Raw genomic sequence first — 13,308 nt, forward strand, 5'->3', positions numbered from 1 at the left:
TTGAGAGAGAAAGAGAGAGTGGAGGGGAGGGGCAGACAGAGAGGGGGACAGAGGATCTGAAGTGGGCTTTGTGCTGACAGCAGAGAGCCCGACGAAGGGCCTGAAGTCACGAAGTGTGAGATCATGACCTGAGTCGAAGTCAGATGCTTAACCGACTGACTGAGCCATCCAGGTGCCATAAGATTTGATTCTCCCACATTTTAATTGCCACTTTCTTTCTACTCTTTTTCATGGGGCTCCTCTTATTTCCTCTGCCCCCTGAAAGTGCATGACCCCCAGGATTCTACCTCAGTTGTCTTTTCTTCTCATCTGTGTCCAAGCCTCCAACTAAGTTGGTAATTCCCAGTGAGTAATCCCAGTTAAGACTTTGCTTCTGACACAGACTTCCTACTGCTTAGTGGACACCTCCATCTGGTGTCCCACAGTTACCTGTCCATGTGTGCCAAATTCAAAACTGATTTTATTATTGTCTTCCAGTGATTGGCCTTCTTAAGTTATTGTCCTGCGAACTGAACATCTAAAATCACAGTTCATGGAACGTATACCATGATTCACTAAACATTACAGATGGGAATATGAATATAGGTTCACAATGTCTGAAGGCCTGTCAGCCTTATCCCCATACAAGGTTACAGAGAAGGTTTATGGGGGTGCCTGTTCAGGGAGTCAAAATTAGTCCCAGAATCCAGTCTTTCCAGGCACAGAGTTGCCTTCCCTTATAACTGGGGAAAGGGAGCTTTCCAAGTCAGACAACAGCACATCTGACTAAGGTTAGTGCACACTGGCAGGACTTCTCTTCCTCAGCATTGCTCTCATTCCCAAATTCATGCAGCCCCAGCTATCCAGTCTTTACATCCCTCATTCAGAAAGGTGGACTCTGGTTTATGTCTGGTGATTCTCACACGAGCTTGTCGTTTCATATCTATGACTTCATATCTTTGACTGTGATTATCATAAAAAACAGTGTTTTTCTTTTTCTCTGACTCAGGATTATCTAGCACATTGCTGTCATGTAGCAGACTTTTAATTACTTGTTGAGTTGAATTGAATTAATTCTAATTCTCATGACCACTTGGGAAAGGCCATCTGAAATAGTGTGGAAAAAAATGTGTGGCTTTATGGTGGGACATGATGGCCTCTGATATGTTTGTGTATAGAAAGTAGATCAAAACCACTATAGAAGTCAGGAGGAAACATGCAAAATTGTTGCTTTATCTAAAAATTCTGCTGGACTATATTGACCTGTGGTCGTCACATATATGCAATGGGCATGATATTCTGTCTCAAAAACAGGGAGAGAGACGAGCCAACACTGAGACATTTTTCTCAACAGAACTGCACCGAATCACATATTAGATCATCTGAATGCTTTTCACAATTTAGCAATTTATTCTCTGCTTTTGCTTCTAGTTCATAGCTCAGTTAATCTGCTGCCAGATTTTGATGAATAAAGCAAGGTGTTCTTGGGACAGGAACATGAACATCTATAAATCTGAAACCTTGAGGTACTGAGATGTCAGATGCCAAGTGTATTGTGCATACCAGGGTTGGGGCAGACAGCTGAGTTTGACCTGTTTTTTCCTTTTCCCTCCCCCAAGCTTGTCTTGTGTTTCTAGTTTCTACCACCCTGTCAGTTATCCAAACCAACATTCCAGATTCTTCCTAAATACCTTCACCTGCCTCACTCGCCATGGTAGATCAATCCTGGTCTTATTGATTCAGTTCCTTAGCTGGGGACAGGACCATCACTTGGAGCACTCCATCAGTCCCCTAATTAATACCTCTTTCTTGTTCATTCACCACTGCCTAGGTAATAATTCTAAATGCAAGCTTGAGTATTTGCCTCCCTTACTTAAAATCTTTGAGTGAGTCCCCACAAAGCCTTAAGGACCAACTCCAAATTTCTTGGTCCCACCAAGATTAGCTACCAGTGTTGTGTCCTCTCCTGTCACTTGTCCCTCAGCTTCTCCACCTTGAGCATGCTGAACATCCACAACTTCAGTTTCCCCTCCCTGTGTCCTTCCCACAATGCATTTCCCCATGTGTCCCTCTCTTCTGAGGCTTAGCTTATGCTATTCTCTGTGACTGTACCACCCTCTCTACCATCATGTGCTTGATCTGTGGCAGAGCTCAAAGCTAAATCCAGGCCTCATTTTCTTTGGGATGTCTTCCTTGATTCTTCTGTTTGGTGTCTGACCACATACTGATCTCCTACTGTGTGTCAGAAGCTTTATTTAAAATATCACATTTAATTTTCACCAAAGCCCCATGAGACAGGTCCTACCATTCTTATTTTACTGATAAGGAAAATACACCAAGAGGTAAAGTTATTTGCATATACAATTCAGTGACAGAGTGGAGATATGAATCCAGATCTCTGTGGAGGGCAGAGCCTATGTCTGAGCCACCTGTAAAGTATTAGTGTTTCCCTACATCTGGTAGGTGGTATTGTTTAATAAATATTTATAAGTTGAATTGACACTGACACTTTGTCCTGCCCCAGTCTAAGGCAAAAAAATATGTTTGGGGGTTCTTCAGCCTCCTTTTTAGGGACTCCAATTTTCCCTACAATGTCTCAACCTTCTCAATACATATGAGACTAATTCAGATTTGGTGATGACCAGTGTATTTTAATGTGCTCACACTTTCTGGTATAAATCAGGTGTTTATTGATTTAGGGGTCTTTGGAAGCACATTGCCCTGGGATCCAGTGCTCTCATGCAGGGGCAAGTAGGAGACAGAGGGTGTACTGGGTATAAGAAAGGTCTGGGGACAGATCTGTCAATGACAAAACCTTCTAGAGAGCCTCAAATCACAATTCTATGTGACTCCTTCTGTAGAACAAAAGCAGCTTTGTTTGCTTCGTATAGAATCAACTAATCAGCTCATAAGGGCTCCAATATAATAAGTTCAAGGTAAACAAACTTCTATATTATTTAGTGACAATTAAAAGACCAATCATCAGAAGAGATGTACCCTGCACTAAAGCAGTATCTGCTGATCACCAATAAAAGCTTGGGGTCCACCGTTTAATGGGCTGAGCTTGGGCTCACATCTGTTCATTGGGATTAAAAAAGTAAGTGAAATACCACTTTGGAATGTTCAGTATATCCATTTCAGGGGGAAATCAATAACCACTTAATTATCATATTGTTGGGAAATCAATACCCACTTAATTATCATATTGTTGATGTTGACTATATTTATTTTTGGTAACTGAGCAACCAGAAGGGTTCCCCTCATTCATTCCCTGTTTAATGATGAATGAAGACTCACACCTCAGAGGCATTTTAACCCCAGCTGTAAAAAGCAACAACTGCCTGTCTGTCCTGAGATTGTGAGGTCATGGTATATCCCTCAGCTTAGTAGTGAGGTGGCAAGGACAGCTCTAGTGTCCCACCTCCCAATGTGGCGTTCCTGAAGAATACAACTACAGTCTAAAATTGGACTTCCCCCTGTGTGTGTTTCTCTCTTAACCCAAACAACTTCTTTGATATAACCAGGATAAATAAGGTGACTTTTAAAAAGTGAGACTAGCTTTTTGTTAATTAATGAGAGAGAGACAGAGATGGAGCGACAGGAAGAGCTGTCCAGAAACATCTGTCCCAATCTACCTCTGCTGATATCCCTTCCCACCCACCTCCTTTCACATGCCATTTGCTCTCACATGCCATCTTTCAGTCTTTCTAACCACTATGACATCTATTTTCAAAATTTTTGTTGTTTTATTTCTCTTCTTGACATATAGGTCTGTGCTCGTCTTTTAAGTCTCAGCTGAAAGGTCACTCTTGTCCACTGCAGAGCTGGGCACATCCTTCTTGGAGCTCTCTCAACATTTACCCTTACTTCCTTCATCCCACCGGATTCTGATCATGTGCGCACCCTGTCTGTCCTCTGGCCTGGGCTACAAGTTCCTGGTGGCCAGAAGCTGAACCCTCATTGTCACAGTCCCATACAACAGCCCACTGCAAGGCAGAGGGACTGTCCAGAATGTGCCTCTGGAAGGAATACATGACCCCTGGAAACCCTGTGGTCATTTGGGTAGGGGTATGATGCCTGATTCAGCTTGAAATGAAAATGGAAGGCAAGAATGCTGCTATTAGATATCTTGTTTCCCCTGTGGCAGTGTTTACAAGATGTCCAAACTAGAGGAAAAGAAAAATAGCAGTCATTGTTTGGTAATTTTGTGTAAATAATGAACAGCTGTTGGACTCTTTGCTCCTTTGACTGAGTTCTAGCCAAAAGCAGGATCCCGAAAAGGAAAAAGTAGACAAATTTGGACTCATTAAAATGAAAACTTGTTATCTACAAAAGCCCATGTGAGGAGGTAGAAAGGACAGGCTACCAACTACAAGAGAATACAGGTGCACCTCATGTTATTGCTTGTTTGCCTTTTATGGCACTTCACGGGTACTATTTTTTACAAATTGAAGGTCTGTGGTAAACCTGTCTGGAGCAGGTCTGTTGGCACCATTTGCTCAACAGCATTTGCTAATTTTGTGTCTCTGGGTCACGTTTCAGTAATTCTCACATTATCTCAAACTTTTTTCATTATTATTGTATTTATTATGGTGATTCGTGATCAGTGCTTATGACCTGCTGAAAGCTCAGATGATAGTTAGCATTTTTAGCAATAAAGTCTTTTTAAATTAAGGTATGTACATAGTTGTTTTATTGTACACTTAATAGGTTATCGTGTAGTATAAACATAACTTTTATTTGCACTGGAAACTAAAAAAAAAAGTCATTTGACTTGCTTTATTGCAATATTCTTTTTACTGCAGTGGTTTGGAACTGACCCTGCAATGTCCCTAAGGTATTCCTGCATTTCCAAACCATCAAAACTCAACATTAAAAATCCAAAGAATTCAGTTAGAAAATGGGCAAAAAATATAAACTGACCAAAGAAAATATACAGACAGAAAGTAGCACATGAAGGGGCTCCTGGCTGGTTCAGTCAGGAGAGCATTCTTGTCTAGATCTCAGGGTTCTGAGTTCAAGCTCCACGTTGGGTGTAGAGCTTACTTTAAAAATAATTCACACGTGAAAAGTTTAACGTCATTAGTCATCATAAAAATGCAAATTAAAACCACAATGAGCTATGTTTATCTACACTGATCAGGATGGCTAACATAAGAATAATGACAACAACAAGAAACCTGGCAAGGATGCAGAGGAAGGAACTCTTCCACTTCTGGTGGGAATGTCTAATGGTACCACCTCTCTGGAAAATGGTTTGGCAGCTTCTTACACAACTAAAGATGCTTTACCATATGACCCAGTCATTGAACATGTGGGCATCTATCCCAAAGAAATAAATATTTCTGTTCACACAAAAACCTTTATGCAAATGTTCATAGCTTTATGCATAATAGCCCCAAACTGGAAATAGCCTGGAGGTCTTTCAATGGGAAAAATGGTTATATAAACGGTGTTACATCCTTGGAATTACTCAGCAATAGAAAGGAACACACTATTGACACACACTACCAACTTGAATGAATCTCCAATTATGCTGAGAGAAAAAAGCCAATCTTGCCAAGGTTACGTACTACATGATTCCATTTACATAACATTTTAAGAAAGGACAAAACATTAGAAATGGGTGTTTCCAGATCAGTAGTTTCCAGAGGTTAAAGATGGGATGGGCGTTCGGAGAGGGTTGGGTTTCGTTACAAAGGGCTAATACGAGAGATTCAGGTGGGGTGGGAACTGCTTGGTATTTTGACTTTGGTGGTGACACATGTACCTACACATGTGATAAAAGTGGATAGTACCAGGACGCCTGGGTGGTCAGTCGGTTCAGCTCAGGTCATGAGTTCACGTTTTGTGGATTCAAGCCCCGCATTGGGCTCAATGCTGACAGCTGGGAGCTGGAGCCTGCTTCAGATTCTGTGTCTTCCTCTGTCTCTGCCCCTCCCCTGCTCATGCTCTGTCTCTCTCCCTCTCTCTCTCTCAAAAATAAAATAAAAACATTAAAAAAAATTTAAGTGGATAGTACCAATACGCATGCACACACACACACACACACACACACACACACGTCTGTCTATATGACACATGAGCATAAGTAAAACGGGAAATCTGAATAAAATCTGTGGATTGCATCAATGTCACTATCATAGTTGTGATGTTATACTACAGTTTTACAAAATATTACCAGTGGGGGAAACTGGTAAAAGGGTATATGGGATCTCTATGCATTTTTTGTAATATTGCATGTAAACCTATTCTGTATTCTAATTATCTTAATAAAAATTTCAACAAAAAAGGGAGGGCTTAGTCCTACCCTTTATATTTTCTCTCTAGCAATTTCTATCTTTTCTTAGAGAAAATGTTGGAGAAACTTTCAGAGATGACTGTGTTTCTCTCCCTTAAATTAAAAATCACAGAAACTGAGGAGAATGCCACCAGTCAGAATTTGAGCTAGAGTGTAGTACTAGAAAAGGAGACTGTCCTTTTATGTAGATCTTCTATTATTTATGCTTTTAGATTGGTGATACAAATTTAATCTCAGTATTTATGTGTTTATAATCCAAACAGAAAAAACTGTGGTTTTAGAAAAAGTTTCTTTAGATTATTGTTTGCACAATGTTTCAAGAAAAGAAGTAGAATGATTATTCTAACCTCATGTTTTATTTTATTTCAAAAACATGTGTAATATATAGAAACATACAAAATGAGTTACCCCAGATAAACAAATACTTGCTTCAAACTTCTTTGGGTTTCCTTCCCCAATTTCATATATTTCCCACCCTTCCCAGAGTTAGGTATAATTATGAATTTGGTGTTATAAAGTCCATGTATTTTAAATTTTAATACACATACATACACAAAATTTATTATTATTTTTAAAGTTACACATGTAGTATATTACATGTAATATTTTGCAGGGTTTTTTTTCCTGTACCAAACATTCTGTCTTAGATTCTGATTCTGTTGATAAATGTGCATCTATCTCATTTTAACAATATTCCTGACACCAATATACCATAACTTACCTATTCTATTAATGGTATTTTTTGATCTCCAATTTTTCCCTCATGCAAATGTAAGACAAAAATTTCACACTCACAGTAGCCCTTGCTTAAGAGCTAATCAAACCAAGTAATATATTTCTCTGTGATTGTTTCTTACTATCTAAATATGGTGACTAGATGCTTGGAGTGACTTTGGTATATCAGTGAACTAATTAATTCTCTTTCTTGATACTAAGAAAAATTAAAGTACCCTTATTCTTAGAAGTAAAAGATAAATATCGGAACTGGTTTTAAAATGTATTTATTTAATCAATGATAGACTTATAGCCACAATAACAAGTAAGCATCAGAATTGGCTTTTAAAATCCCTCCATTAAATCAAAGGCAACTCACTTCAGTGAAAACACCTCTGTCAGTGACAGCTTCATGCTTTGAAAGGCAGCCAATCAGCATCAGACTCCAGTTACTATGCTTCTAAGACTGATGTCACCCCATTCCCACCTCCACAACTAATCTAAACATGCTCTGTAGGCAACACAATCAACCCATGCTTCTGAGACTAGAGCCAATCTACTTCTGCATCTGTAACCATCACTGCCCAAAGTAAGCTTCTCAAAGGACCTTATACACAAGATGAGCAGTTTGCTTTGCTTAATGACTGTATGTATATCTGACCAGCATACCCGCCCCTCTCTTAAGTAAGCAATAAGTTGAGCTTTCTGGTTTCAGATATTGGGTGATATTTTTCTCCTTCAACATTTACTGCTAACATGTTTTAATCAACTGTGCATGGCTATGAAGTATATTAAAATATTTAACTCTATCTCTAGTGCAAGCTCCAGTGTATAATTTGCATGGATTCCATGAGCCCTGTCCCTCCCTTCTTTCCCATTATAGAACTACTCAGTGAATTACTTGACTTGCATGTCTTCTCTTATTAGGAAAGTAAACAAACTCTTTACTAGTCACTATACTGGTCATTATCTTTCCTTATACAAACAGTACTTCAATGAACAATCATTTCCATGTCTTCTTATCTAGATACAAGACAGAAAGAACATAGCTTTATCAGAATTTGCCAGATTGTTCTCCAAAATGGTATTAATAATTTATAGCCACAGCATTAATAGTGTTGTTCTCACCAACACTTTTATCATCAGTCTTTAAACTTTTGCTAGTCTGATGACAATGAAATGGTAGCTTAATGTGTTAATTTATGTTCCTTGATTACCCAAGTGTGGTTAAACTTCTTTGGCTGTTTATTAGCCCTTTAGGTTTTTTTTCCTGTGTGACTTACCTATTCTTAAACCATTTTTCTATTGTATCATTTGTCATTTTCTTATGAATTCTGGAAGAGTTCTTTATGAATTCCAGATAGTAATCTTTTGCCATCTGTGCTGTATCTATTGTCACTAGTCTATTTTTAAAATTATAGTTGACAACATAAATTGTATATGATCAGTTTAACCAAGTATTTGTCTTTGGGATTTGTGGTTTTCCTTATCTAAGAATCTCTTCCTTATTCTGGAGTAACAAATATATTCTGCTGTATTTTCTACTAATAGTTTTTTTCCCTCACATTTAGTTTTTAAAAATCAGTCTAGAGTTTATTTTTGAGTAGGGTGTAATATCTGGAGACCTAATTTCATGTTTTTATGTTGAAATACAATTTTTCCCTGAATGGACTCTAGCTACGCATGACATGAATGTACCTCTACAAAGTTGATGTTGAGCGAAAGGAGCAAGGCCCAGCAGTCCTGACAGAATGTGCTAGTAGACCAGATTTAGAAGTATTAAACAATTATGAGATCAAAAAAACTATTTTGAGGCCCATATTCAATATATCTAAAATGGACTGTGATGTGGTTATTTTAATATTTTAACATTTAATATTAAAATAATAACAATCCCTGTTTATCATAATACTTCAATTTAGTAATGCTTTGCCATTTACAAAGCATGTTATAAGAAAATTACTGCATTTGAAAACTATGCTTACAGTAGTGATTTCCAAACCTGAGACCAGCATCATCATCGTCACCTGGGAGCTTGTCAGAAGTGCCAAGTGTAGACTTCAACCCAAACCCTGGGAATTATTATGCACATTGAAGTCTGAGAAGCACTGGGCTGGGGGATTTATTTTTAAGAATCTCCCCAGGTGCTTCTAACAATGAATCTGACTTAGGGACAAATGGCCTACAGTGTTTTCTTCCAGAAAGTTCAAATGGCATAAGAAGCAGACCTAAAAATATAGAGAACAAACTATTGGTTGTCAGAGGGGAGGAGGTGGGACCATGGGCAAAATGGGTGAAGGGAAGAGTGGGATACAGGCTCCCAGTTATGGAATGAATAAGTCATGGGAATAAAAGGCACAGTAGATGGAATGTAGTCAATGGCATGGTAATATTGTATGGTGACAGATGGCAGCTACACTGTGGTGAGCACAGCATAACCTGTAGACTTGTTGAATCACTATGTTGTACACCAGAAACTAATGTAATGTTGTGTGTCAACTATACTTGAATTATTAAAAAAAAATTTTAACTTTATTTTTTTATTTTTTAAAATTTACCTCCAAATTAGTTAGCATATAGTGAAGCAATGATTTCAGTAGATTCCTTAATGTCCCTTACCCATTTAGCCCATCCCCCCTCCCACAACTCCTCCAGCAACCCTCAGTTTGTTCTCCATATTTATGAGTCTCTTCTGTTTTATTCCCCTCCCTGTTTTTATATTATTTTTGTTTCCCTTCCCTTATGTTCATCTGTTTTGTCTCTTCAAGTCCTCATATGAGTGAAGTCATAGGATTTTTTGTCTTTCTCTGACTGACTAATTTCACTTAGCATAATACCCTCCAGTTCCATCCACGTAGTTGCAAATGGCAAGATTTCATTCTTTTTGATTGCTGAGTAATACTCCATTGTATATATATACCACATTTTCTTTATCCATTCATCCATCGATGGACATTTGGGCTCTTTCCATACTTTGGCTATTGTTGATAGTGCTGCTCTAAACATGGGGGTGAATGTGTCCCTTTGAAACAGCACACCTGTATCCCTTGGATAAATACCTAGTAGTGCAATTGCTGGGTCATAGGGTAGTTGTATTTTTAGTTTTTTGAGGAATCTCCATACTGTTTTCCAGAGCGGCTGCACCAGCTTGCATTGCCACCAACGATGCAAAAGAGCTCCTCTTTCTCCGCATCCTCGCCAACATCTGTTGTTGCCTGAGTTGTTGATGTTAGCCATTCTGACAGGTGGTAGGTGGTATCTCATTGTGCTTTTGATTTTTATTTCCCTGATGATGAGTGATGTTGAGCAATTTTTCATGGGTCAGTTTTCCATCTGGATGTCTTCTTTGGAGAAGTGTCTTTTGACCATTTCTTCACTGGATTATTTGTTTTTTGGGTGTTGAGTCTGATAAGTTCTTTGTAGATTTTGGATACTAACCCTTTATCTGATATATCATTTGCAAATATCTTCTCCCATTCTGTTGGTTGCCTTTTAGTTTTGCTGATTGTTTCCTTTGCTGTGCAGAAGCTCTTTATTTTGATGAGGTCCTAGTAGGTCATTTTTGCTTTTGTTTCCCTTGCCTCCGGAGACATGTTGAGCAAGAAATTGCTGTGGGCAAGATCAAAGAGGTTTTTGCCTGCTTTATCCTCGAGGATTTTGATGGCTACCTGTCTTACATTGAGGTCTTTCATTCACTTTGAGTTTATTTTTGTGTATGGTGTAAGAAAGTGGTCCAGGTTCATTCTTCTGCATGTCGCTGTCCAGTTTTCCCAGCACCACTTGCTGAAGAGACTGTCTTTATTCCATTGGATATTCTTTCCTGCTTTGTCAAAGATTAGTTGCCCATGCGTTTGTGGGTCCATTTCTGGGTTCTCTATTCTATTCCATTGATCTGAGTGTCTGTTCTTCTGCCAGTACCATACTGTCTTGATGATTACAGCTTTGTAGTATAGCTTGAAGTCTGGGATTGTGATACCTCCAGCTTTGGTTTTCTTTTTCAAGATTGCTTTGACTATTCGGGGTCTTTTCTGGTTCCATACAAATTTTAGGATTATTTGTTCTAGCTCTGTGAAGAATGATGATGTTACTTTGATAGTATTGCATTGAATATGTAGATTGCTTTGGGTAGTATCGACATTTTAACAATATTTGTTCTTCCTATCCAGGAGCATGGAATCTTTTTCCATTTCTTTGTGTCTTCTTCAATTTGTTTCACCAGCTTTCTATAGTTTTCAGTGTATAGATTTTTCATCTCTTTGGTTAGATTTATTCCCATGTATTTTATGGGTTTTGGTGCAACTGTAAATGGGATTGATTCCTTGATTTCTCTTTCTGTTGCTTCATTGTTGGTGTATAGGAATGCAACTGATTTCTGTGCATTGATTTTTTATATCCTTCAACTTTGCTGAATTCATGGATCAGTTCTAGCAGTTTTTTGGTGGAATCTTTAGGGTTTTTCATATAGAGTATCATGTCATCTGTGAAGAGTGAAGGTGTGACCTCCTCCTGGATGATTTGGATGTCTTTTATTTCTTTGTGTTGTCTGATTGCTGAGGCTAAGACTTCCAATACTATGTTGAATAACAGTGGCGAGAGTGGACATCCCTGTCTTGTTCCTGACCTTAGGGGGAAAGCTGTCAGTTTTTCTCCATTGAGGATGATACTAGTGTTGGGTCGCTTTTATATGTTTTTTATCATCTCGAGGTATGATACTTCTATCCCTACTTTCATGAGGGTTTTTATCAAGAAAGGATGCTGTATTTTGTCAAATGCTTTTTCTGCATCTATTGAGAGGATCATATGGTTCTTGTCCTTTCTTTTATTGATGTGATGAATCATGTTAATTGTTTTGCAGATATTAAACCAGCCCTTCATCCCAGGTATAAATCCCACTTGGTCGTGGTGAATAATTTTTTAAATGTATTGTTGGAGCTGGTTGGCTAATATCTTGTTGAGGATTTCATCAGGGAAATTGGTCTATAGTTCTCCTTTTTAGTGGGGTCTCTGTCTGGTTTTGGAATCAGGGTAATGCTGGCTTCATAGAAAGACTTTGGAAGTTTTCCTTCCATTTCTATTTTCTAAAACAGCTTCAAGAGAATAGGTGTTAACTCTTCCTTAAATGTTTGGTAGAATTCCCCTGGAAAGCCATCTGGCCCTGGACTCTTGTTTTTTGGCAGATTTTTGATTACTAATGCGATTTCCTTACTGGTTATGGGTCTGCTCAAATTTTCTATTTCTTCCTGTTTCAGTTTTGGTAGTGTATATGTTTCTATGAATTTGTCCATTTCTTCCAGATTGCCCATTTTGTTGGCATATAATTGCTCATAATATTCTCCTATTATTGTTTTTATTTCTGTTGTGTTGGTTGTGATTTCTCCTCTTTCATTCTTGACTTTACTTATTTGGGTCCTTTCCTTTTTCTTCTTGATCAAACTGGCTAGTGGTTTATCAATTTTGTTAATTCTTTCAAAGAACCAGCTTCTGGTTTCATTGATCTGTTCTACTGTTTTTTGGTTTCGATAGCATTAATTTCTGCTTTAATCTTTATTATTTTCTGTCTTCTGCTGGTTTTGGGTTTTATTTGCTGTTCTTTTTTCCAGCTCCTTAAGGTGTAAGGTTAGGTTGTATATCTGAGATCTTTCTTCCTTCTTTAGGAAGGCCTGGATTGCTGTATACTTTCCTCTTATGACTGCCTTTGCTGCGTCCCAGAAGTTTTGGGTTGTGGTCCTATCATTTTCACTGACTTCCATATATTTTTTAATTTCTTCTTTAACTGCTTGGTTAGCCCATTCATTCTTTAGTAGGATTTTCTTCAGTCTCAAAGTATTTGTTACCTTTCCAAATTTTTTCTTGTGGTTGATTTCGAGTTTCATAGCATTGTGGCCTGAAAATATGCACGGTATGATCTTGATCTTTTTGTACTTACTTAGGGCTGATTTGTGTCCCAGTATATGGTCTATTCTGGAGAATGTTCCATGTGCACTGGAGAAGAATGTATAATCTGCTGCTTTAGGATGAAATGTTCTGAATATATCTGTTAAGTCCATCTGGTCCAATGTGTCATTCAAAGCCATTGTTTCCTTGTTGATTTTTTGATTAGATGATCTGTCCATTGCTGTGAGTGGGGTGTTGAAGTCTCTTGCTATTATGGTATTACTATCGATGAGTTTCTTGATGTTTGTGATTAATTGATTTATATATTTGGGTGCTGCCACATTTGGCCTATAAATGTTTACAATTATTAGGTCTTCTTGGTCTATAGACCCCTTGACTACGATATAATGCCCTTCTGTATCTCTTGATACAGTCTTTAT

This window comes from Panthera leo, chromosome F3, assembly GCF_018350215.1.
Source record: "Panthera leo isolate Ple1 chromosome F3, P.leo_Ple1_pat1.1, whole genome shotgun sequence".
NCBI classification, from domain to species: domain Eukaryota; kingdom Metazoa; phylum Chordata; class Mammalia; order Carnivora; family Felidae; genus Panthera; species Panthera leo.